We start from the raw sequence: 26,667 nt of genomic DNA, 5'->3' as shown, positions 1-26,667 counted from the left end.
TCGCTGGCACCTGACCAAAATGACCAATGAGGAGACAAGATACTTTCAAAAGCTGGGACGAGGGAGAAAAACAAAGGGTCTGTGTCTGTCTGTATGCTGCTTTTGCCTGGGACAGAACAGGAATGGAGTCTTAGAACTTTCAGTAAGTAATCTAGCTAGGTATGTGTTAGATTATGATTTCTTGAAATGGCTGAGAAAAGAGCTGTGCTGAATAGAATGACTGTTCCTGTCTGTGTGTCTTTTTTGTAACTTAAGGTTTTGCCTAGAGGGATTTTTCTCTGTGTTTTGAATCTCATTACCCTGCAAGGTTTCTACCATCCTGAGTTTACAGAGGTGATTCCTTTATTTCTATTAAAAGTCTTCTTGTAAGGAAACTGAATGCTTTTTCATTGTTCTAAGATCCAAGGCTTTGGGTCTGTGGTCACCTATGCACATTGGTGAGGATTTTTACCAAACCTTCCCCAGGAAGTGGGGTGCAAGGGTTGGGAGGATTTTAGGGGGAAAGATGTGTCCAAACTCCATTTTTTCAGAAACCCAGATAAAGTTTGGTGGTGGCAGTGGAAATCCAAGGGTAAAATAATTTTGTACCTTGGGGAAGTTTTAACCTAAGCTGGTAAAAGTAAGCTTAGGAGGTTTTCATGCAGGTCCCCACATCTGTACCCTAGTGTTCAAAGTGGGGAAGGAACCTTGACACCTCCCCAAATATGATATAAACTAGCATATAAATAAAATATTAAAAGGTATTTTTAAGATATAGTTAAAGGACTATCCTCAATTAATAAACCTCCTTTCATAGTACCCTTGTAATTGTTGCCTTACTCACTAGTGTTTTCCAGGAGTGGCTTTTGAGTTTCAAAAAAAAAAAAAGTTTGATTATATCCAAACCAAACTTTCCAGTTGGAACATTTCAGTCAAAAGTTTAGACCTGGTCTTTTGTAAAAGGTACGAATGGGGTAAGTCTATCATTGCCTGTCATGATCTTCATCCAGTATAATTCTGAGCTATCAGTAATTGTATATATGTTTGAGAAAGAAATGTGTCCATATTAGAAAGAAAAAGTTTTTGGCTGAAAGCTAAAGTACTTACTGCACCATCTTGTCTTATATTTAGATTGTCAGCTGTTTGGGGCAGGGACTATCTTTCTGTTCTGCTTCCAACAATGGAGGTCTTAGATATTGTGTGTGGCGGGGAGAGGGAATCATGAGAATCTTTTATAGTGAGGCAATCTAAATAAAGGGTTTGTTACTAGCTCCCTCTATAACTTGTCTCACAATTATCATCACTACGTGTACACACAGATTACATTAATGTAATATTAAGGTTACAATTTTTAATAAAGTCGAGAAATGCTCAAGTTAAGATTCTCATATTAACCTTAACTTCTCATATTAACCTTAACTTCCACGGCACATTCTGTGTCCCGGTACTGGAGGGAGGGTTAGTCTTGACGGGGTCCAATTTTATCCCCTCACCTTAGTGCAGCAGTCCCTTAATTGGCTGTTTGTTCCAACCCTCCCTCCCAGTCTCTTCACCACAGTATCACGCCTGCCTCCTACCTGCCTCTCCCATACCCTGTGCCCTTTTCTTTACATTGAATTGATCCCCTCCTAAATACCCCCTCAAAAAATATATCTTGGAACTAACATGTTTGCTGCCATTACATTGTTCACTCTGCTGGCATGTCCGGACTAGTTAAATTACAAGCTCTTCAGGGCAGGGACTGTCTGCTAGCACAATGGGGCTTCTTCCGGTTAGACGTTAGGCCAGGGATAGTCAATTATTTTTTTGTCACGGTCCAAATTTGTTGGTCAAGGTATAGTCAAGTTATGCTTATCAGGGGGATGCTCTTTTTTTTTAAAATGGCTAAGGATTGTTAAAAAAATTACTACTTTTCTGTTTTTTTCAAGGTGTATACATAGGGCCAGTCTGGGGGAGAAATGCTTGTTCTTAACCTGTAGGCTTCGGGTGCTAAAACATTTAAATCCACCAGCAGAAACTTCTGGGCTTTTTGATAGCATCCTCAAAAGCCTCCCAAAAGAATTGTGTTTTCCCAGGGTACGTTTGCCATGCCTGGGTTGTAACTTGCAGTTTATCTCCATGGTTTTAAAGAGAACCATATACTTTGTTTTTAAAATAATCATTTGTCTTTTTTCCCCTGGCAAAACACATTTTGCACAATGTACAAAATACTCAGCTTCCTGTGGTGTATGTATTTTGTAAAGGCTTTCTCAATTTCACTGCTTTCAGAAGAAGACTTCTTCAAGTCATCTCTAATAAATATGCCTTGTGAAAAGGAAAAAATACTTTTTTTTCCTTCAAAAATGGTCAACAGTGCCAAATGTGTATGTGTCAACATATGAAACTGGAGGACAAAAGAGGGTGTGGAAACCTGTAAAAATATATATATTGATGAATCCTATTGAGCTGTATACTACTAATGTCTAGAGTGAAAATATATAAAAAACCCACAACGGGTTTTCACCTCAGTCCCCGGAAAAATCATGGAGCAGGTCCTCAAAGATTCAATCTTGAAGCACTTGCATGAGAGGAAAGTGATCAGGAACAGTCAGCATGGATTCACCAAGGGAAGGTCATGCCTGACTAATCTAATCGCCTTCTATGATGAGATTACTGGTTCTGTGGATGAAGGGAAAGCAGTGGATGTGTTGTTTCTTGACTTTAGCAAAGGTTTTGACATGGTCTCCCACAGTATTCTTGTCAGCAAGTTAAAGAAGTATGGGCTGGATGAATGCACTATAAGGTGGGTAGAAAGTTGGCTAGATTGTCGGGCTCAACGGGTAGTGATCAATGGCTCCATGTCTAGTTGGCAGCCGGTGTCAAGTGGAGTGCCCCAGGGGTCAGTCCTGGGGCCGGTTTTGTTCAATATCTTCATAAATGATCTGGAGGATGGTGTGGATTGCAGTCTCATCAAATTTGCGGATGATACTAAACTGGGAGGAGTGGTTGATACGCTGGAGGGCAGGGATAGGATACAGAGGGACCTAGACAAATTGGAGGATTGGGCCAAAAGAAATCTGATGAGGTTTAATAAGGATAAGTGCAGGGTCCTGCACTTAGGACGGAAAAACCCAATGCACAGCTACAGACTAGGGACCGAATGGCTAGGCAGCAGTTCTGCGGAAAAGGACCTAGGGGTGACAGTGGACGAGAAGCTGGATATGAGTCAGCAGTGTGCCCTTGTTGCCAAGAAGGCCAGTGGCATTTTGGGATGTATAAGTAGGGGCATAGCGAGCAGATCGAGGGACGTGATCGTCCCCCTCTATTCGACATTGGTGAGGCCTCATCTGAAGTACTGTGTCCAGTTTTGGGCCCCACACTACAAGAAGGATGTGGATAAATTGGAGAGAGTCCAGCGAAGGGCAACAAAAATGATTAGGAGTCTGGAACACATGACCTATGAGGAGAGGCTGAGGGAACTGGGATTGTTTAGTCTGCAGAAGAGAAGAATGAGGGGGGATTTGATAGCTGCTTTCAACTACCTGAGAGGTGGTTCCAGAGAGGATGGTTCTAGACTATTCTCAGTGGTAGAAGAGGACAGGAGAAGGAGTAATGGTCTCAAGTTGCAGTGGGGGAGGTTTAGGTTGGATATTAGGAAAAACTTTTTCACTCGGAGGGTGGTGAAACACTGGAATGCGTTCCCTTTGGAGGTGGTAGAATCTCCTTCCTTAGAAGTTTTCACGGTCAGGCTTGACAAAGCCCTGGCTGGGATGATTTAATTGGGGATTGGTCCTGCTTTGAGCAGGGGGTTGGACTAGATGACCTCCTGAGGTCCCTTCCAACCCTGATATTCTATGATTCTATGATTCTATGAACGTGTGATTGATGACACCATCAGAATCTGCAGGTCCTCGTTAGAGCTGCATGCCCCAGTCCCCCTCAGCTGAGTTTCTGGGTTGTCTCCATAGTTTCTCTCCTCCCCAAGCTCATGTGACTCAAGAGGGGGGATGGAACTGCATGGACTTGAGGACTGAGGAAAGGTACCATAATGTGCCTAAATAAGCCAACTACCATCAGTTCGCAATTTCAGTAACTGATTTACTGCACACTGGAAAGGCCATGACCACATTATAGAGGAAGAATAATGTATGTAAAATAGGTTTCAGAGTAGCAGCCGTGTTAGTCTGTATTCGCAAAAAGAAAAGGAGGACTTGTGTCACCTTAGAGACGAACAAATGTATTTGAGCATATAAATAAATTTGTTAGTCTCTAAGGTGCCACAAGTATTTAAAATACTTAGTTTTAAAACAACGTTTAATTTTTAATGTTGAACTCCTCAATTTCATTGAAGGTCAGGTAGGATGGGTATCTGAGGTGGACACACATTGAGTATATATCCCAAACAATTCAGAAATGCCAATTTTGGGAAAAAGCAATCCAAAATATTTCTGTGTCCAGTGTATCCATAAGCATTTTTTTAAAGAAATAATGTATTGAGGTTGAGCTGCTAAAAGCATGTTCTCTACCTGTTGATTTGAACCCATCACTTTCCTCTTTGAATCCCTCTGCTCACTCCTCATCTGATATTCAATCAGATTTAAATTATTGGTCACCTTTTCAAGGAAACTCTGTCTCCTACCTAGACGAGCTTTACCTTGTAAAGAATTCCATTTCATTGTGGCAGACAAGAGTAAATGTTGACCACAGTCTTTGTCCTGTAGCGTTAGTTGATTTTTTAGATACACTAGGCCAAGGCCATTGAGCACCTTGAAGATAAAGACCAAGATTTTGAACTTGAATAGTCCTGCATTTCAACCCTTGGAGTGTTCACTTGGTGCATGGGGAATGGGATTTTTTTAATCACGAGGCATTTGTTTCATCAAAGAAGAAAATCTTCTGCAAAGGAACAGCTGTTGTGAAATCAGGTTTTCACCAAACGTTACTCCTGGAGGAATTCTGTACTACTGTAGGCATGCATAATTAATGAGCCATGCATATCTTTAATTTTTGTGTAGAAAAAAAAAGCTTCTGCCAAAATGTTGCTGCATTCCACCTTTTGCCCACCAGAGGGCACTGTGTCACAAGAACAGCAGCAGATACTCGCAGAAAATAATAATTACCACTGGGGGGGGCACGGGAGAAAACCTTTTGTAGTGATAAGCAAGGTGGGCCATTTCCAGAAGTTATCAAGAATGGTTTTCTTCCCCACACCCTCCGCCCCCACTCTCCTGCTGGTAATAGCTCATCTTAAGTGAGTGTGTATGATAACACCCATTTTTTTCATGTTCTGTGTGTACATAAATCTCCTCACTGTATTTTCCACTGAATGCATCCAATGAAGTGAGCTGTAGCTCACGAAAGCTTATTCTCAAATAAATTGGTTAGTCTCTAAGGTGCCAGAAGGACTCCTTTTCTTTTTGCGAATACAGACTAACACGGCTGCTACTCTGAAACCTGTCAATATTCCTAGAGATGATTCTCAGATTTCTGACAAGCATAGGGTTGTCTGCAGTGTAGATGTAGCTGGGTAGATCCCAGGATATTGGAAAGCCAATGTGGGTGAGGTAATATCTTTTCTTAGACCAACTTCTGTTGGTGAGAGTGACAAGCTTTTGAGCCACAAAGAGCTCTTCTTCAGGTCTGGGAACATTACTCCCAATGTCAGAGCAAAATGCAAGATGGAACAGATTATTTAGCATAAGTAGTTAGCAAATATTGTAAGGGACCATTCAAAGTAGAATGGGCCATTAGCACCTCTGCAAACATAGGAAAAAAAGAAGGGGTTAGTGGATTACAGATTGTTTTAATAAACCATAAATCTAGTGTCTCTGTTCAATCCATGATGTCCATAATCCATGATTTGGTGTCCAGCAGAGTAATGAATGTAAGCTCCCTGGTTCTTCTTTTGAAAATGCTGTGCAAGTTGCCTTTGAGGATTGGGTCTGATAGGTCAGATATAGAGTGATTACTTTATGAAAAGTGTTCACCCACAGGTGATAGGGTGTTTTTGTCTTTTATCATTTTCCTGTGTATATTCATTTGAGTTTATAATGCTTATCTGTTTCATCCATATAATCATTATTCAGGCATTTAGTGCACTGGATGAAGTGTGCTACATGTGATAGGCATGTATAAGATCCTGGGATCTTGAAAGGTGTTTTGTGTGGAATGTTGATCATTATAGTAATGGAGATATGTCTGCAAGTTTTGCATCTATAGTTCTGGCAGAGTCTGGTGCTGCTTTGAGTGGGTGTGTCCTGGTCTGTGGGGAGCTTGCTCTTGATGACGAGGGTTACCTGGGGTTTTGAGAACCCACAGCAGGGGCAACTTAACTATTTCACTCCATGCAGTGTCAGGAATCAATCAATAGGAACACAGCACTTCTGTCTGATCAAGGATTAAATGCAAGTAAGTATGCTCTTATCTAACACTGCAGTTTATTAGATTTAAGCATACAGAGACATAAGCAATAGGTTTAGAACATCCCAGATCTTTTTCCTAAGATCTGGAATGGTATTGTGTAATTAACAGCAGGTTTGCAGTGGCCAGTTGCTCACCCACCAGGGAGAAAGGGTGTCAGAAAAAAGTGTCTCAAGATGGCTTCAGAGGACTGCTCCACAATATACTCTATTAGCTAATCTTTTATAACTAACTTCTACAAAACACATAGGTCATAATGACCCCAACTGGATCATCTCTTTTCTAACTTTCAGTCAACTTTTCATATCAGAGGTGCCTAGATTCAAAGTTTTCCAACCACCAAGGTTTTCAGTCTCAGTTGTTTACTTGTCTGTCCCCTCCTCCCATTCTGATTAGCAAAAAACTATCAGCTAGATATGACCTCGCTTCTAAAAGCCTGTCTCCAAATTAACCCTTAACTATGTGGTGTTCTATTTCATTAATTCCTATTGGCAGAATGCACATAATATGGTTGCAATTAGTTTGATCACATAATGGGGTATACACATCCCTCAAACCAGGGCAACAATGAGTTTGAAGAGATTGTTCGAAGACCAGAAGAGATGGTTCTTGAAATATTTCTTTCATGATGGGGTACCCATCAAGTATGGGGTGTAGTTGTTTACACCCATTGGTGGTTACACTAGCTTTACTGTATGGGTTCCAGTGTGGGGTGGTAGGTGACAAATAGGGGTATGCAGTCAGAAGGGGGTTTATTTCTGTATTGAAGCAGATTCTCCTGGGGTATTTGGGTGGCCTGTTGCATGATGCAATCTACTTCTCTGATGAAGTGTCCTTGTTTGGTGAAGGTGGTTTTAAGTGAACATAAGAACAGCCATACTGGGTCAGACCAAAGTCCATCTAGCTCAGTATTCTGTCTTCTGACAGAGGCCAATGCCAGGTGCTTCAGAAGGAATGAATAAAAAAGGTAATCATCAAGTGATCCATCCCCTGTCACCCATTCCCAACTTCTGGCAAAGAGAGGCTAGGGACACCATCCCTGCCCATCCTGGCTAATAGTCATTGATGGACCTATCTTCCATCAATTTACCTAGGTCTTTTTTGACCACGGTTATAGTTTTGGCCTTCACAATATCGACAACAAGTGTGTTAAGCCAGGAATAGTCAATAGGTGGACCGTGGGCCAAATCCGGAATGCGAGATGCTTTTGAATGGACCCCACAATGTTTTTATTTCTTTATTATCATTATGGGGTTTTAAACATTTTTTTCTTGGATTCTGGACCTTGACTGTACCTTGACCAAGAAATTTGGACCTTGACAAAAATAGGCTATCCCTTCATTAAGGTATATATCACTTACTTTCTCCTCAGAGCACATTCTGTGGTATCTGAGTGCCTGGCTGTCAATAACATATTTCTTGGTATGGTTGGGGTGGTTACTAGATCTATGAAGGTAGGTGTGGTGATCCATGGGTTTCTTGTATATGGTTGTCTGTAGGGTTCCATTGCTGAAGCTGATTGTGGTGTCCAGAAGTTGATGCTAGTGTGGGAAAGCTCCAGAGAGAGTTTAATGGATGGGTGGTGGTTGTTGAAGTTGTGGTGGAAGTCTGAGGGAGTTTAAGCTGTCTTCCCATAGGATGAAAATTTCTCAGGTATATCACTGGTTTCATGATGCACTTCTCCAGAAATTCTTCTTCAGGATGACCCATGAAGAGGTTAGCATATTGGGGAGCCATCCTAGTACCCCTGGCTGTTCTCATGCTTTGGACAAAATGTTTATTGCTGAAGGTAAATCTATGACAGGCGAGGATGAACTGGATGAGTTTGGCTATGTGTTTGGGATGGATAATTGATGGTTGTCCATTGTCTTTTAAATATTTGGGGCAGGCAGCTATCCTGTCATTGTGAGGGATATTGGTGTATAGGAAAGTGACATCCATGGTGGCAAGGATGGTATTCTGAGGAAGGTTGTTAATACTGTGGAGTAGAGTAGGGCTCAAATGTACTTGAGCCATCCAGCTACTGTGAGAGTGGACTGTCTGGAAAGACTCTTGCCTAGGCTCACAGCCCATGCACGTTTCAATCTCTTTGGCTCATGAGTGTTTGCATGCAGTGTTCTAGAAAGACAAAGGTTTCCTTTAATAGATGTTTTCAGTTTTGCTTCCTCAAACGGGCAGTCAGTGCCACACACTGGCTGAAATAAATGCTGAGTGACTGAGATCAAGTAGGGGATCTTGAGCTGTGTGGTGCACAATCCCCTCCATTATAAGACTGCTGATTTTGCAAAATGCTGTGTTTTTGACGAGCTGTGCCTAGGGAACTCCTTGCTCAAATGACCCTGAAATTTGGGTCACTAACCCTATCCTGTTCCCCCATGAGACAACAAATTTCAAGACAGTCCAAGTAAGCATACAGATCTTACAGCACTAAGAAGAAATAACATTTAAGTAGAAAGGGCTTCTCAACCTAAACTAAAGCAGAGCTGGTGCTTCATTATACAATCATAGGCCTGGAAGTGACCTTGAGAGGTCATCAAGTCCAGTCCCCTGCCCTCAAGGCAGGACCAAGCACCATATAGACCACCCCTGACAGGTGTTTGTCTAACCTGCTCTTAAAAATCTCCAATGACGGAGATTCCACAACCTCCCTAGCCAATTTATTCCAGTGCTTAACCACCCTGACAGTTCGGACATTAGGAAAAATTTCCTCTCAAAACTTCCCTTGCTGCAATTTAAGCCAATTGCTTCTTGTCCAATCATCAGAGGATAGGAAAATAATTTTTCTTCCTCCTCCTTAAAACAACCTTTTAGGTACTTGAAAACTGTTATCATGTCCCTTCTCAGTCTTCTCTTTTCCAGACTAAACAAACCCAATTTTTTCAATCTTCCCTCATAGGTCATGCTTTCTAGATCTTGAATCATTTTTGTTGCTCTTCTCTGGACTTTTTCCAGTTTGTCCACATCTTTACTGAAATGTGGCACCCAGAACTGGACACAATACTCCAGCTGAGGCATAATCAACGTGGACTGGAGCAGAAGAATTACTTTGCATGTCTTGCTTACAACACTCCTGCTAATACATCCCAGAATGATGTTTGGTTTTTTTTGCAACAGTCTTACACTGTTAACTCATATTTAGCTTGTGGTCCACTCTGACCTCTTGATCCCTTTTTTGCAGTAATCCTTCCCAGGCAGTCATTTTCCATTTTGTACATGTACAACTGATTGTTCCTTCCTAAGTGGAATACTTTGCATTTGTTCTTATTGAATTTCGTCCTAGTTACCTCAGACCATTTCTCCAGTTTGTCCAGCTCTTTTTCAATTATAATCCTATCCTCCAAAGCACTTGCAACTCCTCCCACCTTGGTATCGTCTGCAAATTTTATAAGTGTACTCTCTATGCCATTATCTAAATCATTGATGACTATATTGAACAGAACTAGACCCAGAACTGATCCTTGCAGAAGCCGACTCATTGTGCCCTTCCAGCATGACTGTGAGCCATTGATAACTACTCTGGGAATGGTTATCCAACCAGTTATGCACCAACCTTATAATAGCTCCATCTAGGTTGTATTTCCCTAGTTTTTTAATGAGAAGGTCATTTGAGACTATATCAGATGCCTTACTAAAGTCTCGATATACCACATCTACCGCTTCCCCCCATCCACACGGCCGTCACCCTGTCAAAGAAAACTATCGAGTCAGTTTGATATGATTTGTTCTTGACAAATCCATGCTGACTATTACATATTGCCTTATTATCTTCTAGATGTTTGCAAATTGATTCCTTCATTATTTGCTCCATTATCTTTCCGGGTCCAGAAGTTAAGCTGACTGGTCTGTAATTCCCTGGGTTGTCCTTATTTCCCTTTTTATAGATAGGCACTATATGTGCCCTTTTCCAGTCTTCTGGAATATCACCCGTCTTCCATGACTTTTCAAAGATAATAGCTAATGGCTCAGATATCTCCTCAGTCAGCTCCTTGTGTATTCTAGGATGCACTTCATTGGGCTCTAGTGACTTGAAGACATCTCACTTGTCTAAGTAATTTTCACCTTGCTCTTTCCTGTTTTGAACCTACCCCATTTTCACTGGTGTTCACTATGTTAGGTGTCCAATCGCCACCAATCTTCTTGGTGAAAACCGAAACAAAGAAGTCATTAAGCACGTCTGCCATTTCCACATTTTCTGTTATTGGTTTTTTGTCTTCTTTGAGTAATGGGCCTACTCTGTCCTTGGTCTTCCTCTTGCTTCTAATGTATTTGTAGAATGTTTTCTTGTTACCCTTTATGTCCCTAGCTTGTTTGATTTCCTTTTGTGCCTTGGCCTTTCTAATTTTGCCCCTACATACTTGTGTTGTTTGTTTGTATTCGTCCTTTGTCATCTGACCTAGTTTCCACTTTTTATAGGACTCTTTTTTTTATTTTTAGATCATGGAAGATCTCCTGGTTAAGCCAGGGTGGTCTCTTGCCATTCTTCCTATCTTTCCTGTGCAGTGGAATAGTTTGCTCTTGTGACCTTAATAATGTCTCTATAACACATAATAAATGGGTTAATCGTTTATCAGGTCCAAATACCCTAACACTGCACCGGAGACATTACCGTACCAGGACTGGCCTGGAGGTGTCTTAGCATTAGCTCCCCAGGTTGCAATGTGGGTAAATTTGCTTTGTAAGTAATGACAGTCCTCACAGCTCCCCAAAAGGAGAGAGGAAGTAGCGTGAGTGAAGGGACTGATTTGGTCGCTGGGAGGTAAGCAAAGCCACAGTGCTGTTAGCTACACCTGTAAAAGACATGTCCCAGCAAAGAGATGGAGGAAGATATGAAGAAAATCAAAAATGAAGGCGTAACCCAGAAGGTGTAATCTGCACTGACTGCTGAAAGGGAAATAAAGGGTCAGATCCTCCGGATGAGCCATTGATGCCCAGCACAGCTCAGGGTGAGGGGTGAAGGCTACCATCACAGCCACCTGATCCTCAGACTGCCAGGCACCAGTCTGATCCTGAGCAGCAGCTTAGAGCAGCCAAGGGATCATTCCAGCTTCTGGGATCACCACAGAGACAGGGTCCTGAGTCTATGCCCCCTCCTCCAGTAGCGGTGAGCTGGGATGTCATAGAGCTGGTTATACTGGAAGATTTTCTAGGAAATTCTCAGTTGGCCACTTAAGCCATTTTAAAGTGGACTCTGCACTGCACTGAGGATAAGGATTGGGATCAAAAAATGCAAACCAACCTCACATTAGCGGAGTTCAAAGTGGGCCAGAACTATGTTTTATTTGTATAGAAGTAATCCCATTGGCTTCATTTTTGTTATATCAATATAAGTAAGAGAAGAATTGAACCCAGGATGTATAAGTCATCTGTTACTTACTGGGTACTGCTTTTCTTTAAATTACAAACATCAGGCTGTCTATGGAATGAGTAAACTGTATATAAAGTCACCATTTTCTACTCTGAAATTTTGGTTTGTTTTAACTTCCTTCTGCAGAAAGAAGTAAAGCATTTCAAGATGTTCTGTCCAGATTAAACCTGGAGAAGCACAGAAGCATCAAGATCAGGCTGAGGGATGTCCTGGAGATTTGCCCAGAAAGCATCAAGAACAAGATTCCAGAGGCATTAGATGATTTACCTTGGCATTTCCTGAGGAAGGTCATGGCTCTGAATGGGACGGCCAGAAATACAAGCATTGGGCACAAGGCTCCTGCAGAAGAAATGGGTGATTATGAGGAGAAGCTGCATATTGATGGCACTTTCTGTTTTAGTGACACTGAGATGAAAATTTCTCTGCAACCTCTTGATGTTCTCTGTGCTGTTCTGCTTTGCTCAGACAGCTTCCTAAAGCAGGAGATCCTGTCCAAAATGTCCATGTGCCAGTTTGCCTTTCCTCTGCTGCTACTCACCCTTGACACCCCCAAGTGCACCCTAATACTGTGGGCCATGAGGGACATTGTGCGGAAGTGGAGGCCGCACTCCCTGGCAGAGAACAGAGGGTTCAGAGAGGAGAGCTTGATGCTCACGTCAATGCCAACCATTTCTTTTGTGTGGATGGGGAGCTGCAGCTTCTCCAAGTCCCACCTCCTCAATGAGGTTCTCAGCCCCTCCCAGCAGCACCACGATTTCTTTATCAGTGCGGGACATGGAGTCTGGGAACTTCCTTCGGAAAATCGCAGATGGGCTGGTTGAGATTGCCTGGTATTTCCCTGGGGGGATGGAAAATTCTGATCTTTTCCCAGAACCCATTGCAGTTACAAATCTGCGTGGAGACATTGAGTCCCACTGGCTACAGTTTAGCTTTTGAACAGAGGTCTCCTCCGCAGTGTTCATAGTTACCGAGAGCATCGGTGAGAGAGAATAGGCACTGATATCATCTTGGAAAGAATCCAGCTCTAAATATTACTTCATCCTCAACTACAAGAATAAGAAACCCAAAGAAACTCTGGGATTCCTTAATAAGCTGTCCTCAGTGTTGAAGCTGAGCAAATCACAGCTACTGGTGAAAGATCGTACCATGAATAATGCAGGATTTGTGAAAAAGGTGCAGTCCACCATAGGAACCATAGTGAATTCATCTCTGAAGACAGTGAGTTTGGAAGCCATGGCTGTGACGGCACCTGACCTAGGAATCCTGGTGAATGAGGACTGTCAGGCATGTCAATGTGTGAGCAAATATACTGAAGAAATCACTGCAGAAATAAGAGATGGGGCAAAATACAAAAGGGAAATGCTGAGCCTGCAAGGAGACCTATGGAAAAACTTGGCTAAAGTGGAAGAAGAGATGTGCCGAATGAAAAGGCAAGGGGTCATGGCCATTGAAGACTATAAATCTGCGCTGAAACAGAAATGGTTAGAGATACGCAGACAGCAGAATCAGTGTGACCGTACTAATGGTTTGACTAAGTTCATCAAGGGAATAGTACAGCTGAAGCCAGTGGAGAAACATTACTTTCTGAAATGGATGAAATTTATCCTGGATAATATTGCGAGGCGAATCTTTCTAAAATGCGGGCGGACTATAAAGAGAAATGTGAAACTCCAGGAGTGGACCAAAAACAGCTGGAGGAATTAGATGAATTAATATCTGATAGTTCCTTGGGGGTGGAGTATTTCATGCGTGAGTTGGGGCAGTTCTATGAAGCTGAATGCTCAATGGTTAAAGAAGGGAAAATGGAAGAAAGCCAAAGACATTTCACCCGTCTCCCATGCATAGCAGCTGACCTGATGCTGGAAGGGTTTCCTGTTTAGCTGACCGATGGAGATGCCTCCAATATCCCCATGAACTTGGTAGTAGAGGTTCTAACTCATCTCCATATCAGGCTAGGGGTTAGATCCAGAATGGTGGTTATAACAGTGCTGAGAGTGCAGAGCACTGGGAAATCCATCCTCTCAACACCATGTTCGGCCTGCAGTTTGCAGTGAGTAGCGGTCGAAGTGCGCGAGGAGCCTTCATGACGCTCATTAAAGTTACAGAAGCTGTTCAGGAGCCGCTTGGCTGTGATTTCATCCTGGTGATAGACACTGAAGGTCTGAAGGCCCCTGAACTAACAGCACTGGAAGACAGTTATCAACATGACAATGAGCTGGCCACCCTGGTGATTGGACTGAGTGACGTCACCATCGTTAACATGGCCATGGAGAATGCCACAGAAATGAAGGATGTTCTGCAAATTGTGGTCCAGGCATTTCTCAGAATGGAGGAAATAGGAAAACAGCCAAACTGCCAGTTTGTGCACCAGAACGTCAGTGATGTGTCTGCTCATGTTCAAAATATGAGGGACAGGAAACACCTCCTGGAGCAGCTGAATGAAATGACCAAAGCTGCAGCAAGGATGGAAAAGCAAAGCAGGGAAATGACATTTTCTGATATTATGGAGTATGACCCAGAAAAACACAATTGGTACATACCTGGCTTGTGGCATGAAGTCCCTCCCATGGCTCCCGTAAACACTGGATACAGTGAGAGGGTGTGAAAGCTAAAGAAATAACTGTTTGAATTCATAGAGAACCGTTCACGGAAAAGAGCTGGAAAGGATATTCCTGATTTTATTGTATGGTTGAAGAGCTTGTGGAAGTCAGTGAAACATGAGAACTTCATCTTTAGCTTTAGAAACAGCCTTGTAGCTGAAGCCTATAACTTGCTGTCTGTGAAGTATTCTGAATGGCAATGGGGTTTCCGCAAGGAGATGTATCTCTGGATATCTGAAAAAGAAACTTTTATCTAGAATCAGCTGCCAGAGACACTAGAGGGTGATCTCTTTCACAGCTTAAAAATGGAAGCACAAGGGAAACTACAGCAGGGAGAACAGAAGCTCTTGAATAACTTAGAACAGTATTTGAAAGGTGAAGCTCCAAATTTGAACCTGATAGAAAAGTACAGAGAAGATTTCAAAAGGAGCACGAATAGCCTCAAAAGAGAACTTGAAAATTATTCAACCAGTAACTGTGAGGAAGCAATTCGAATACGAAGAGGACAGCGCAAGATAGACAATATCCAGTCTGGGTACAAGCAGAAAATTGAAGGGGAAGTTGCCAGACTCTTGGCTGAATGCCGAAACAGAGAAGATAAACTCGACCATGAGAAACTGAAGAAAGAATTTGAAACGATGTGACGAGAAACCTTGTCAGAGTTAACGCTCTGTACTTTACAGAAATGTCAAGTTGTTCAAGATATGGATCTCCAGCTGAGAAAGGATCTGAAGCACAGAGCGGGTGCTGTCAGACAGATACTGCAACATGCAAAAAGCCTGCTGGATTATAGAATGAAGTCTTTCACAATGAAGAAGGAATACTTAAACCTAAAATGGACCAGAGCAGTTGTAGAATACTTCTCACAGGAATGTTACTGTAAAACTGAAGAGCTTGCTCTATCTTTAATGACTGAATGCAAGAAATACATTGAAGAAAAAGTTAAATCCAAAACAGACTATGATGAAACCTATTGTGGAGAACTGCTGCATATGGTTAATGAGAGGTTAAAAGAGGAGGAGATTGAGAAACTTCACACTTCTCCTTTGTTTGAAGTTGACCTGAAGCGTCACGTTTGGGGGAAGCAGCTTGGGCATTTCAGAAGATGCATGAAGATTTTATCAAAGAAAACGATCCTCAGCAACGTCTGGAGAAGCTGAAACCTCATTATTTCTCCATATTTACTGATCTCTATTTGGAAAAGAAAGAGAGCCAAACAAGGGTGAGGAATTTCTGTGATCAGTGTCTCAAACCTGCCCTGGTGGGTTATGTCAACAAAAGGCTCGGACTAGAAATAGTTGACAATATTCTCAGCAGTGAACAGGCCCTTGAATACGCCAGCCGAAGCTTCTTTCAGTTCTTTTTGCTAAAGAAGCTGCTGGAAGAGATGAACTTTGGCAACTATGTGAAATACATAAGTAACTATGAAGAGTTTGTCAAATCCTGGATACAGAGATGTCTGATAGACCACTATGGAGGGAAGGCAAGTTTGAGAGATTTGGAGAAAGGGATTCTATCCGGAATAATAAATAAAATCAAGGGAGTTCTGAAAAACTCCATAAATAAAAACAATAACACAGTTTCTGCCTTTTTAGACAGCTTTTGCAAAGAGCTGCAGCAGGACCTGGCCATTTCCAGCAATAGCTTAGTTGGAGTACAGTTTAAAACCACAGCAAAAATTGAGCAGCTTTCTGGTAACATTGAAATCTTCCTTCTGGAGCTGGAACAACAAATCTTAACCCAGTTTAATCATTTGGAACTTGAGACCAAACTCTCCAGCCTGCCAGTGAAACCCCAGGATGAGATCTTCAAGCGAGTGTTTGGCTGTGGGAAGCAGTGTCCGTTCTGTGAAGCCCCCTGTGAAGCAGGAGGCACTGACCATAAAGAGCATTTTGTATCAGTCCATCGACCCAAAGGGTTAGGGAACTTCAGGGATTGTGATTCACAAAAGCTTGAGCATTCCATATGCTCCTCTGATGTGGTTTCCAATCGTGAATTCCGAACTGCAGCCGCAGATGGGAAATTTCATCCCTACAAAGATTACCGCCATTACTACCCAGACTGGCGCATTCAGCCTGATCCCAGCATTGATGCTTCTGATTTCCGGAAATTTGTTTTCAAATCATTCAATGACCAGTTAGCTAGAGCGTATGGTGCTAAAGCAGCAGAACTTCCAGGAGACTGGAAAAATATAATGAAAGAGCAGGCGCTGAAGAGCCTAAAGGAAGCATTTTACATGAAATAATAGACATGCCAAGAGTCTCTTTAAATAGGATACACTTCAACAAAACAAAACCCTTAATTAAAAAAAAAACGGAATATGAACAAATCTGACAGCCTGTACCGTTTTTTAAATTGAAAACTAAAAACAAAAAATCAATTGCAGGTCACATCTTCCAGTTAGTGCAAGGCTGCTGCACAGGAACAGCCATACCAAAGCAAACTGATAGTCCGTGTATCCCTGTGTCCTTGCTGAACCAGAATAACAGCCCATCTAGCCTGGTATCCCCACCTCTCTGCAGTACTGGATCAGACCAATCACCCATATAGCCTAGTATCCCACATCCTTGCTGTATTGGATCAGACCTAAAGGCCATCTAGCTCGGTATCTCATCTCCCTGCTGTACTGGATCAAACCAGTGATCCATCCTGTCTCTGACAGTGGCCATTACAAAATGTCTCAGTGGGAGGTGCAAGAAACCATCTAATGGAAATTGTATAGAAACGTTTTTAGAGGAGAAGCTTCTTCCTAACATAACTATGTAAACAGGGTCCGAATGAGTTCTCCCATGACAGCTAGCTGGGAGCGGGAGAGACTTTAGGAGGAAATTGTATTTACATGAACTCACCTACTCTGCCTAGATATCCATCAGATATAGAGGTGTTGCTCAAAGTGATCAATATTGACTTGTGTTGGGTTACAAATCACTTTAGTACTGAATGAAGGGGTAGTGAAATGCTGTTGTCAGTGTTGTTGTATTTATTGTATGAGTAAAGGGGAGCAGAACTGTGCTTAACCTGTCTCAAATGAGGGGTCACCCACAGCTGAAAGGACTCATTAAGCCAGGTGCTCGAATGCCTGACTCCTGTGAAGGTAAGAGGGGTGAGGAGAGGTATCTCTGCCAGGAGGAGTGAACTCTCCCTAAGGGTCCCTGGTCTGGTTTAACCTGTTTCTCCCCACTGTTCAGAAGATAGGGCCTTTTGTTATTTTAAGTGCTCAAAAGAGCTGACAATTACTTGTGGCAGGACAGCATTTCTGCCCAGCCTAATAGCTGAAAATCACTAAGGACTTGGCTACACTTGTGAGTTAGAGTGCATTAAAGCAGCCCCAGGCACCCTAACTCACGATGCATCCACACTGGCAAGGCACGTAGAGCACCTGGACTTTGTAGCGGGAGTGCCCCTGCTAATCCACCTCCACCAGAAGCATAACGCTTGGTGCGTCTCGGCTGAAACGCCCCAGCGTCAGTGTGAACGAGGTGTTGCATTACTGCACTCTGATCGGCCTCCAGAAATTTTTCCTTTCCACATAGAATCATAGGACTGGAAGGGACCTTGAGAGATCATCAAATCCAGGGGTTCTCAACCTTTTTCTTGCTGAGGCCCCATTCAACATCCTATAAAAACAACAGCGCCCAGCAGCGGGGAAACATGGGCTCCAGGCCAGGGGGACACACTTGGGCATAGGCATAGTTTTACTTCTATTTTTGGGGGGGTTGGGGGGAGGAAGGCCTGGCAGGGCTCATTCCAGCTCCACACAGCAGGGTGCAGGAAGGATGTGCCATCTCCACCCCCTGTCTCACTCAGGAGGTCACCCAGCTAGTCTGGGCTCTGGGGGGATGCAACCAAAAATATAACTGAAAGGGGGGACTCAGTTCAAAAAGTTTGAAAACCGCTCAGGTGCGGGCAGGAGGTTATTTAGGGGCTGTGTGAAATGAGGGGAGTAGCTCACGGTGCAGGGAGGGAATAGCTAAGGGCTGTGTATGGGCAGGGGGTAGCTATGGGCTGTATGCATGCAGGGGGGCTTCCAGTGCAATGCCCAGCTTCAGGGGCAAGGCACTGGGACTCCCGGCTTCAGCCTCCCTGCTGCTCCTGGCTTGTGGGGGAGGGGAGGTTTGCTGGCTCGAGCACCGCGTTGCTCCTGGCTTGGAGGGGATGTGGGGACCCTGCCAGCTTCAGCCTCACCTAGCTTCTGGCTGCGACACTCACGGCTTGGGGGGCATGGGGAGGGCACCACGGGCTTCAGCCCCGCGCTGCTCCTAACTAGGGCAGGGGGCCCACTGGCTTCAGACCTGCACTGCTCCTGGCTTAGGAGGAAGGGGGGCCCCCAGGCTTCAGCACTGGGGCTCCAGGTTTCAGCCGTGGGGCTCTGCGGCCCCCCTGAAAGGGCTCACTGACCCCCGGCTGAGAACCACTGATCTAATCCAGTCCCCTGCACTCATGGCATGACTAAGCATTATCTAGATCATCCCAGACAGGTGTTTGTTTAACCTACTCTAAAAAATCTCCACTGATGGAGATTCCAGAACCCCACAGGCAATTTATTTCAGTGCTTAACCACCCTGACAGGAAGTTAGCCATTGATAGCTACTCTCTGGGAATGGTTTTCCACCAGTTTTGCACGCATCTTATAGTAACTCCATCTAAGTTGTCTTTCCCTAGTTAGTTTGTTTATGAGAAGGTCATGTGAGACTGCATCAAAAGCCTTACTACCGTCAACATATACCACATCTACTGCTTCTCCCCATCCACAAGGCTCGTTACCCTGTCAAAGAAAGCTATCAGGTTGGTTTGACAGGATTTGTTCTTGACAAATCCATGCTGACTATTACTTATCACCTTATTATCTTCCAGATGTTTGCAAATTTAGAGCTTAATTATTTGCTCCATTATCTTTCCAGGTACAGAAGTTAAGCTGACTGGTCTGTATTTCCCCAGGTTGTCCTTATTTCCCTTTTTATAGATGCCCTTTTCAAGTCTTCTGAAATCTCTCCCGTTTTCCATGACTTTTCAAAGATAATCACTAATGGCTCAGATATCTCCTCAGTCAGCTTCTTGAGTATTCTAGGATGCATTTCATCAGGCCCTGGTGACCTGAAGACATCTAATTGGTCTAAATAATTTTTTACTTGTTCTTTTCCTATTTTATCCTCGGATCCCACCTCACTTTCACTGGCATTCAGTATACTAGATGTCCAATTACCACTAACCCTCTTCTTGAACACTGAAACAAAGAAGTCATTAAGCACCGCTGCCATTTCCACATTTTCTGTTATTGTTTTTTTCCTCTTCATTGAGTAATGGGCCTCCCCTGTCCTTGATCTTCCTTTTGCTTCTAACGTAGTTGTAGAATGTTTTCTTGTCACCCTTTATGTCTCTAGCTATGATCTGTTTTGTTTCTTGGCCTTTCTCAGTCACAGCTCAGTAGTGACCTGGCCCTGCCATACCAGCTTCCTGGCTGGGAGCACGTCCCTGGGAGCTGGAGGAGAGCAGAAAGATATCGGTGTCCCGAAGCAGCTGCTCTTGCCCTGCGAGTCATGCTCTCTGATGAAGGACAGTCTGAACCTGAGCTCAAACCCTTTCAGTTTCTTCTTGGTTCACGACTGGATACAAATAGAGCCTGTGATGGTGCCAAGGGTCACAGGAGAGGGGGATTATGTGCGCTCTTTAGGGATGTGACTTCTTCTCTTCTGCCAATTTTCTGTCAACCCAGAGGGACACCGGCCAGCGGCTCTCCCCAGAATACTTATTGAAATGTCTGACTTACCATAAGTGTCCACTGCATAATACAGACGCTTCGTTGGGGGAGGGGATCTCTTTAGATTCTCACACAGACTGTGAGGTAGATACGAGGCTGGCCAGGCTAGGGCATTAGCTCTCGCCACTCAGGAGCATCCTCTGCAGGTGGTGTCTTGCCCACAATTACCTGCCCTTTTCCAAGCTCCACCACATTAGGCCCTACATCCCTCCCAGACCATGGTGCACTTTCCTGGGGTACTGCCCTCTGGCAGTGCCCCACTCTCTGGGTGCTGCCCCTCCAGGGAACTGGCTACCCCTAATCCCACCACTCGCCTCAGTGACCCACTGCCGTTCTTCACCTAGCCCCCTTCCCTCAGGGGCAAACTGCAGTCTGAACTGGCCACTCATCATCAGTAAGGGGGTGGATCTGCTGCCTCTTCCTCCCCTGGCTGCCCCTCTGCAGCCCTAATACCTCCTCCAGGCCCTGTATCAGGCCCTCAGCCTGGGAGTTGGTCAGGCCAGAGCTACCCTAGCTCCCCCTGACCTTCCCCAGCACTGCTCTGTCCAAGTACCTTTCCCTGTCTAGGCAGCCAGCCCCATCATCTCATTCAGTTTTCTCATTTTTTTCAACAGTCACCCTGTGCAGCCTCTTACATCCTGCCATATCAGTACCCCGACACAGGCCTGTGGATAAGGCTGATGTTGCAAACTTTATGTTCTGGGTTTAGTGTATGTGTCGAAGGGGGTCACACACTAGGTTGCTACTGTCGGGTGAACTTATTTCACACCCCAGAGGATCCTCACATCCCTCCATTCCCTCACATCCCTCGCACAAGCTTCCTGCATGCCACGCTCCCATGCCCCTCTATTTCAGGGGCTCTCTGTGCCCCCCAAAGTCCCTCCTCCTCCCATACTACCCCCCGTTTCCCCCTCCAATGACAGCAGCTCTGTGTGACTCCCATTCCCCCCATACCAGGGGCTTTGTGTACCCCATTCCTCACTCCCCCCATTCCTCCCCCAATAGCAGGGGTTCTGAATGTGCTCCCATTCCCCTACCCCCCCACGCATTCTTCTTCACTCCCTCCATACCGGAGTTCCCTAATCTTCCCCCCACCAGGAGCTCTGTGTGCCCCCTATTACTCCCTCCCTCTAAACCAGGGCCTCCCTTCACTCTCAGGCCAGGAGCTCTGTCTGCCCCCCATTCCCAACTTCCCTCCATGCTAGGGGTGCTATGTGCCCCCTTCCCCCTATACCAGGTTCTCCTAATTTCATGCTGTCTGGAGTGGCTCACAACTGTGAGTGCCAATCTCAGGGCAGACTGTCAGAAAATAGGGCAGAGAGCCCAACATGGTGGTGTGTTTTATAATTAGGGTGACCATATTTCCCTATGCTGGATATGAACACCTCGTAAAATTACTCGTGAGTTCACTGGCAATCAGTCAGAACTATGCAGTACAAACATTCAAATTAGCATCAAGTTGACTGAGCCTCCATTAAAAAGAAATACTGCCTAGTTGGATTCTTTTTATTTATCTTCTTATCTTTAAGGCTTTAGGGTTCACATTTAGGGGTGTGTGACACCCCCCCACACACACCTTCCCACGCCTGCAGGGTGAGGTGACGCACACACACGCCCATACACCTCTCTCACACGGGTGTATGTGTGTGTGACTGACGGACTCGACCCTTTCCCTGCCTGGTGCTCTTTGCCCTCCATGCCTGGCTGGGCCCCCGGGTCAGACCTGCCTCTCCTGGTACCTGGTGCCACATCTTACCAAGGCAACACATGGATGGGGGCACGCAGGGTCACATGCCTCCCCCCATTTCTGCCAGGGCTTATACCAAAATGTGGCATGTGGCCACCAGCAGCCTATTGGCACTGTGCAGGAGGGAAGGGATAGGAGCTGCTTCCAGCCACAGGGGAGGAGTAGAGAGGAAATGATGACCTGGCCCTCGTCTTTGCAGAGCTATTCTCATCTTGTTCCCCCCACCCCCACCGTGGCTGGAAGCAGCTTGTCCCTTCCTGCCCACACAGTATCATAAAGCAGCTAAGACTCCATGCTTCTGCTGGCCACCAACATAACCTAGATGCCTTCTGTCCCCCCCGGCTACAGCGTGGGAAGGAAGGGGTTAAGCCTTAAGAATGCACTGTGCACCAGGGCCCAGGTAACCTGATTGCAGAGGCTTCAGAGAACCCGGCCAGAGAGGTAGCTCAGCAGGGGAGGGTGCCTAGGGGACAGAGCAGCCCCACGCTCCTTGGGGGCTGGACCGCAGGGCAAAGAGGGCACTAAACCCCTGTCCGGGGGCTGCTGTGAAGCCTGCAGGGTCAGGTTGGGAACAGGCTGGAAATTGTTTCCCACCCCAGTCCAGAGCTTAGCGGCTTCCCCATGCATGGATTGCACAGGGCTTTGACACACGGAGGGCTCGGCTCCTCCTGGCCAGTGTCCCGGGCCGGAGGGTCTTGGGCTTTCCCAGGGTGCTGGCCCAGCCAGAGGCAGTGGGGGAAGGAAGGAGTCTGCCGGCCAGACTGTTAATAAGTGCAGTGCTCCAAACAGGAGCTGGTTCTCCGCACAGCGCTGGGAGTGGGATATGTCCTGCTGTGTGTGTGTGTGCGGGGGGGTGGTGGTGGTGATATGGAGGAGCAGCAGGACTTGTGGGGGTGAAGGGGCAAAGCAGGGACAGGACAGTGGGAGGAGGAGCATGTAAAGGGCCGATGGTGATATCTGATCTCTGGTCACGCAATCTACCACATATCTATTCAGGGAACACCATCAAAGGGCCTAATCACATCAGCCACACTATCAGAGGCTCGTTCACCTGCACATCCACCAATGTGATATATGCCATCATGTGCCAGCAATGCCCCTCTGCCATGTACATTGGCCAAACCGGACAGTCTCTACGTAAAAGAATAAATGGACACAAATCAGATGTCAAGAATTATAACATTCATAAACCAGTCGGAGAACACTTCCATCTCTCTGGTCACGCAATCACAGACATGAGGGTCGCTATCTTAACTGTCCAAAACTGGAAGATCGGAAATTCATGAAAAAACTCGTACAGATACAGACAGGCATCATCTTCCTTTCCAAATGCAGACAGATGGACATCATACCAAAAGGACTGAAGGTAAAAAATCCATTACAATCTACATACCACACAGACTATGCGGACAGCTTGTGCCACACGCTCTCAAAGAAACTGCAGAAGCACCTGATCAACATCCTCTACAGCAAACAGGGAAAGATTAAGAATGAGCTCTCAGAACTGGATACTCTCATAAAAAAACAACCCTCCACACAAACTTCCTCGTGGCTGGAATTTACAAAAACTAGACTAGCCATTTACAACACACACTTTGCTTCTCTACAAAAGAAAAAGGACACTAAACTATCTAAACTACTACATGCCACAAGGGGCCACAGCAATGGTTCCCTTAACCCACCCAGCAATATTGTTAATCTATCCAATTATACTCTTAGCCCAGCAGAAGACTCTGTCCTATCTCGGGGCCTCTCCTTCTGCCCCTCCACCCCCACGAACATCATACAGTTCTGCGGTGACCTAGAATCCTATTTTCAACGTCTCCGACTCAAGGAATATTTCCAACACACCTCTGAACAACATACTAATCCACAGAGACCTTCCTACCAACACTACAAAAAGGATTCTAGGTGGACTCCTCCTGAAGGTCGAAACAAGAGACTGGACTTCTACATAGAGTGCTTCCGCTGACGTGCATGGGCTGAAATTGTTGAAAAGCAGCATCACTTGCCCCATAACCTCAGCTGTGCAGAACACAATGCCATCCACAGCCTCAGAAACAACTCTGACAGCATAGTCAAAAAGGCTGACAAAGGAGGTGCTGTTGTCATCATGAATAGGTCAGCATATGAACAAGAGGCTGCCCGGCAGCTCTCCAACACCACTTTCTACGAGCCATTACCCTCTGATCCCACTGAGAGTTACCAAAAGAAACTACACCATTTGCTCAAGAAACTCCCTGAAAAAGCACAAGAACAAATCCGCATAGACACACCCCTGGAACTCTGACCAGGGCTATTCTATTTGCTACCCAAGATCCATAAACCTGGAAATCCTGGATGCCCCATCATCTGAGTCATTGGCACCCTGACAGCAGGATTGTCTGGCTATGTAGACTCCCTCCTCAGGCCCTACGCTACCAGCACTCCCAGCTATCTTCGAGACACCACTGACTTCCTGAGGAAACTACAATCCATCGGTGATCTTCCTGATAACACCATCCTGGCCACTATGGATGTAGAAGCCCTCAACACCAACATTCCACACAAAGATGGACTACAAGCTGTCAGGAACATTATCCCCAATAATGTCACGGCCAACCTGGTGGCTGAACTTTGTGACTTTGTCCTCACCCATAACTATTTCACATTTGGGGACAATGTATACCTTCAGATCAGCGGCACTGCTATGGGTACCCGCATGGCCCCTCAGTATGCAAACATTTTTATGGCTGACTTAGAACAATGCTTCCTCAGCTCTCGTCCCCTATTGCCCCTACTCTACTTGCGCTATATTGATGACATCTTCATCATCTGGACCCATGGGAAAGTAGCCCTTGAGGAATTCCACCATGATTTCAACAATTTCCATCCCACCATCAACCTCAGCCTGGACCAGTCCACACAAGAGATCCACTTCCTGGACACTACGGTGCTAATAAGCGATGGTCACATAAACACCACCCTATACCGGAAACCTACTGACCGCTCCTACCTACATGCCTCCAGCTTTCACCCAGACCATACCACACGATCCATTGTCTATAGCCAAGCTCTACGATACAACTGCATTTGCTCCAACCCCTCAGACAGGGACAAACACCTACAAGATCTCTATCAAGCATTCTTACAACTACAATACCCACCTGCTGAAGCGAAGAAACAAATTGACAGAGACAGAAGAGTACCCAGAATTCACCTACTACAGGACAGGCCCAATGAGGAAATAACAGAACGCCACTAGCCATCATCTTCAGCCCCCAACTAAAACCTCTCCAACGCATCAGCAAGGATCTACAACCTATCCTGAGGGACGACCTATCACTCTCACAAATCTTGGGAGACAGGCCAGTCCTTGCCTACAGACAGCCCCCCAACCTGAGGCAAATACTCACCAGCAACCACACACCACACCACAGAACCACTAACCCAGGAACCTATCCTTGCAACAAAGCCCGTTGCCAACTGTGTCCACATATCTATTCAGGGGACACCATCATAGGGCCTAATCACATCAGCCACACTATCAGAGGCTCGTTTATCTGCACATCTACCAATGTGATATGTGCCAGCAATGCCCCTCTGCCATGTACATTGGCCAAACTGGACAGTCTCTAGGTAAAAGAATAAATGGACACAAATCAGATGTCAAGAATTATAACATTCAAAAACTGGTTGGAGAACACTTCAATCTCTCTGGTCACTCGATTACAGACCTAAAAGTGGCAAGTCTTCAACAGAACTAAGATGGAATATAAGCTGGCCCACCAGGGTTCCCCACCCTCCGCTGCTGGTAAAAGTTCCCGCCACTTGGTAGCTGGGTGGGACACGGGGGTGGGGAAATGCTCCCAGCACTGGCAGCTACTCCCCTGGTCAGGGTGGGTTTTTTTACAGTACTGGGAGAGCTCTTTCCCAGCGCTGGTGCTGCGACTACACAGCCACATTAAAGCGTTGCCACGCTTGGTGGTGAAGACATCCCCTAAGTCCAGACAAGGGTGAGGGCACAGTGCCCCTCTTGCTTTGCCTTCATTCAGATGGGAGGCAGTAATTTAGGGCAGGCATCTAACAGCAGAAAATTAACAGAACCCCACGATGGCTCAGCTGTGCTGGCTGACACGTTCCGTGTGAGAGAGCAGAGAACCACATCTCCATCCATTCCCCTCCCACCTTCAGCCATGGACACACAGTCCTTTCCTCCAGCTCTCGACACAGCTCCAGGGATTTATGCCTCTTCTTCCTGCCCCTTGTCAAATTGAGAGAGAGGAAACTTGTCCCTGAAGCGGTTTCCAGAGCTCAGGTGCCAGTTCTGCTCTCCGAGAGCTTCTCCTGCTGCTTGCGGGAAGGGATGTCCTGCTCTGAGGGGCCAGTGCTGATGGGACACTTCCCCAGCTGCAAAGGGAGGTTACTGGGGGGCAAGGAGAGGCCCTTCTGGCCTATGCTATGGAAGGACTGGGGGAGCAGGAATATCTGGGAGGAACATGGGAGAGAAGGAATGGTGGGGGCAGCTATAACCTCTGTAAATGCCCCCCCCCCCATTAATGTCATGCATCCTTAGTCAGGAGTTCTCTCCCTGATGATTGGCCCATGGTACAAGAGATCCTTAGTTCAATCACTGGGGATCCCAGCACTGATGATCTTTGTGAAAGGCAAAGGAGGCCTTTGCAGCTGAGCTAGGATCTGTGCTCTTTCTCCCTCCCCACCTACGACTGCAGTTTCTTCTTCTTTCCACCTCCTACAAGGAGGTCAAATATATCCCGTCCATTGATAGCCACCTTTGAAGTTCAGGTGTGGACAACGCACCCTTTCAGTTAGGCTAAAT

General features: G+C 45.4%; 1 pseudogene; it reads left to right on the top strand.

Annotated features, from left to right (window-relative positions):
* LOC140912725 (up-regulator of cell proliferation-like) overlaps positions 1-16,588 on the top strand; it is an 87,812-nt pseudogene extending 71,224 nt beyond the window's left edge.
* The last annotated feature ends 10,079 nt before the right edge of the window (positions 16,589-26,667 follow it).

The sequence above is a fragment of the Lepidochelys kempii genome, chromosome 6, assembly GCF_965140265.1.
Source record: "Lepidochelys kempii isolate rLepKem1 chromosome 6, rLepKem1.hap2, whole genome shotgun sequence".
Taxonomy (NCBI): domain Eukaryota; kingdom Metazoa; phylum Chordata; order Testudines; family Cheloniidae; genus Lepidochelys; species Lepidochelys kempii.
This window is presented reverse-complemented; position numbering and strand designations above follow the sequence as displayed.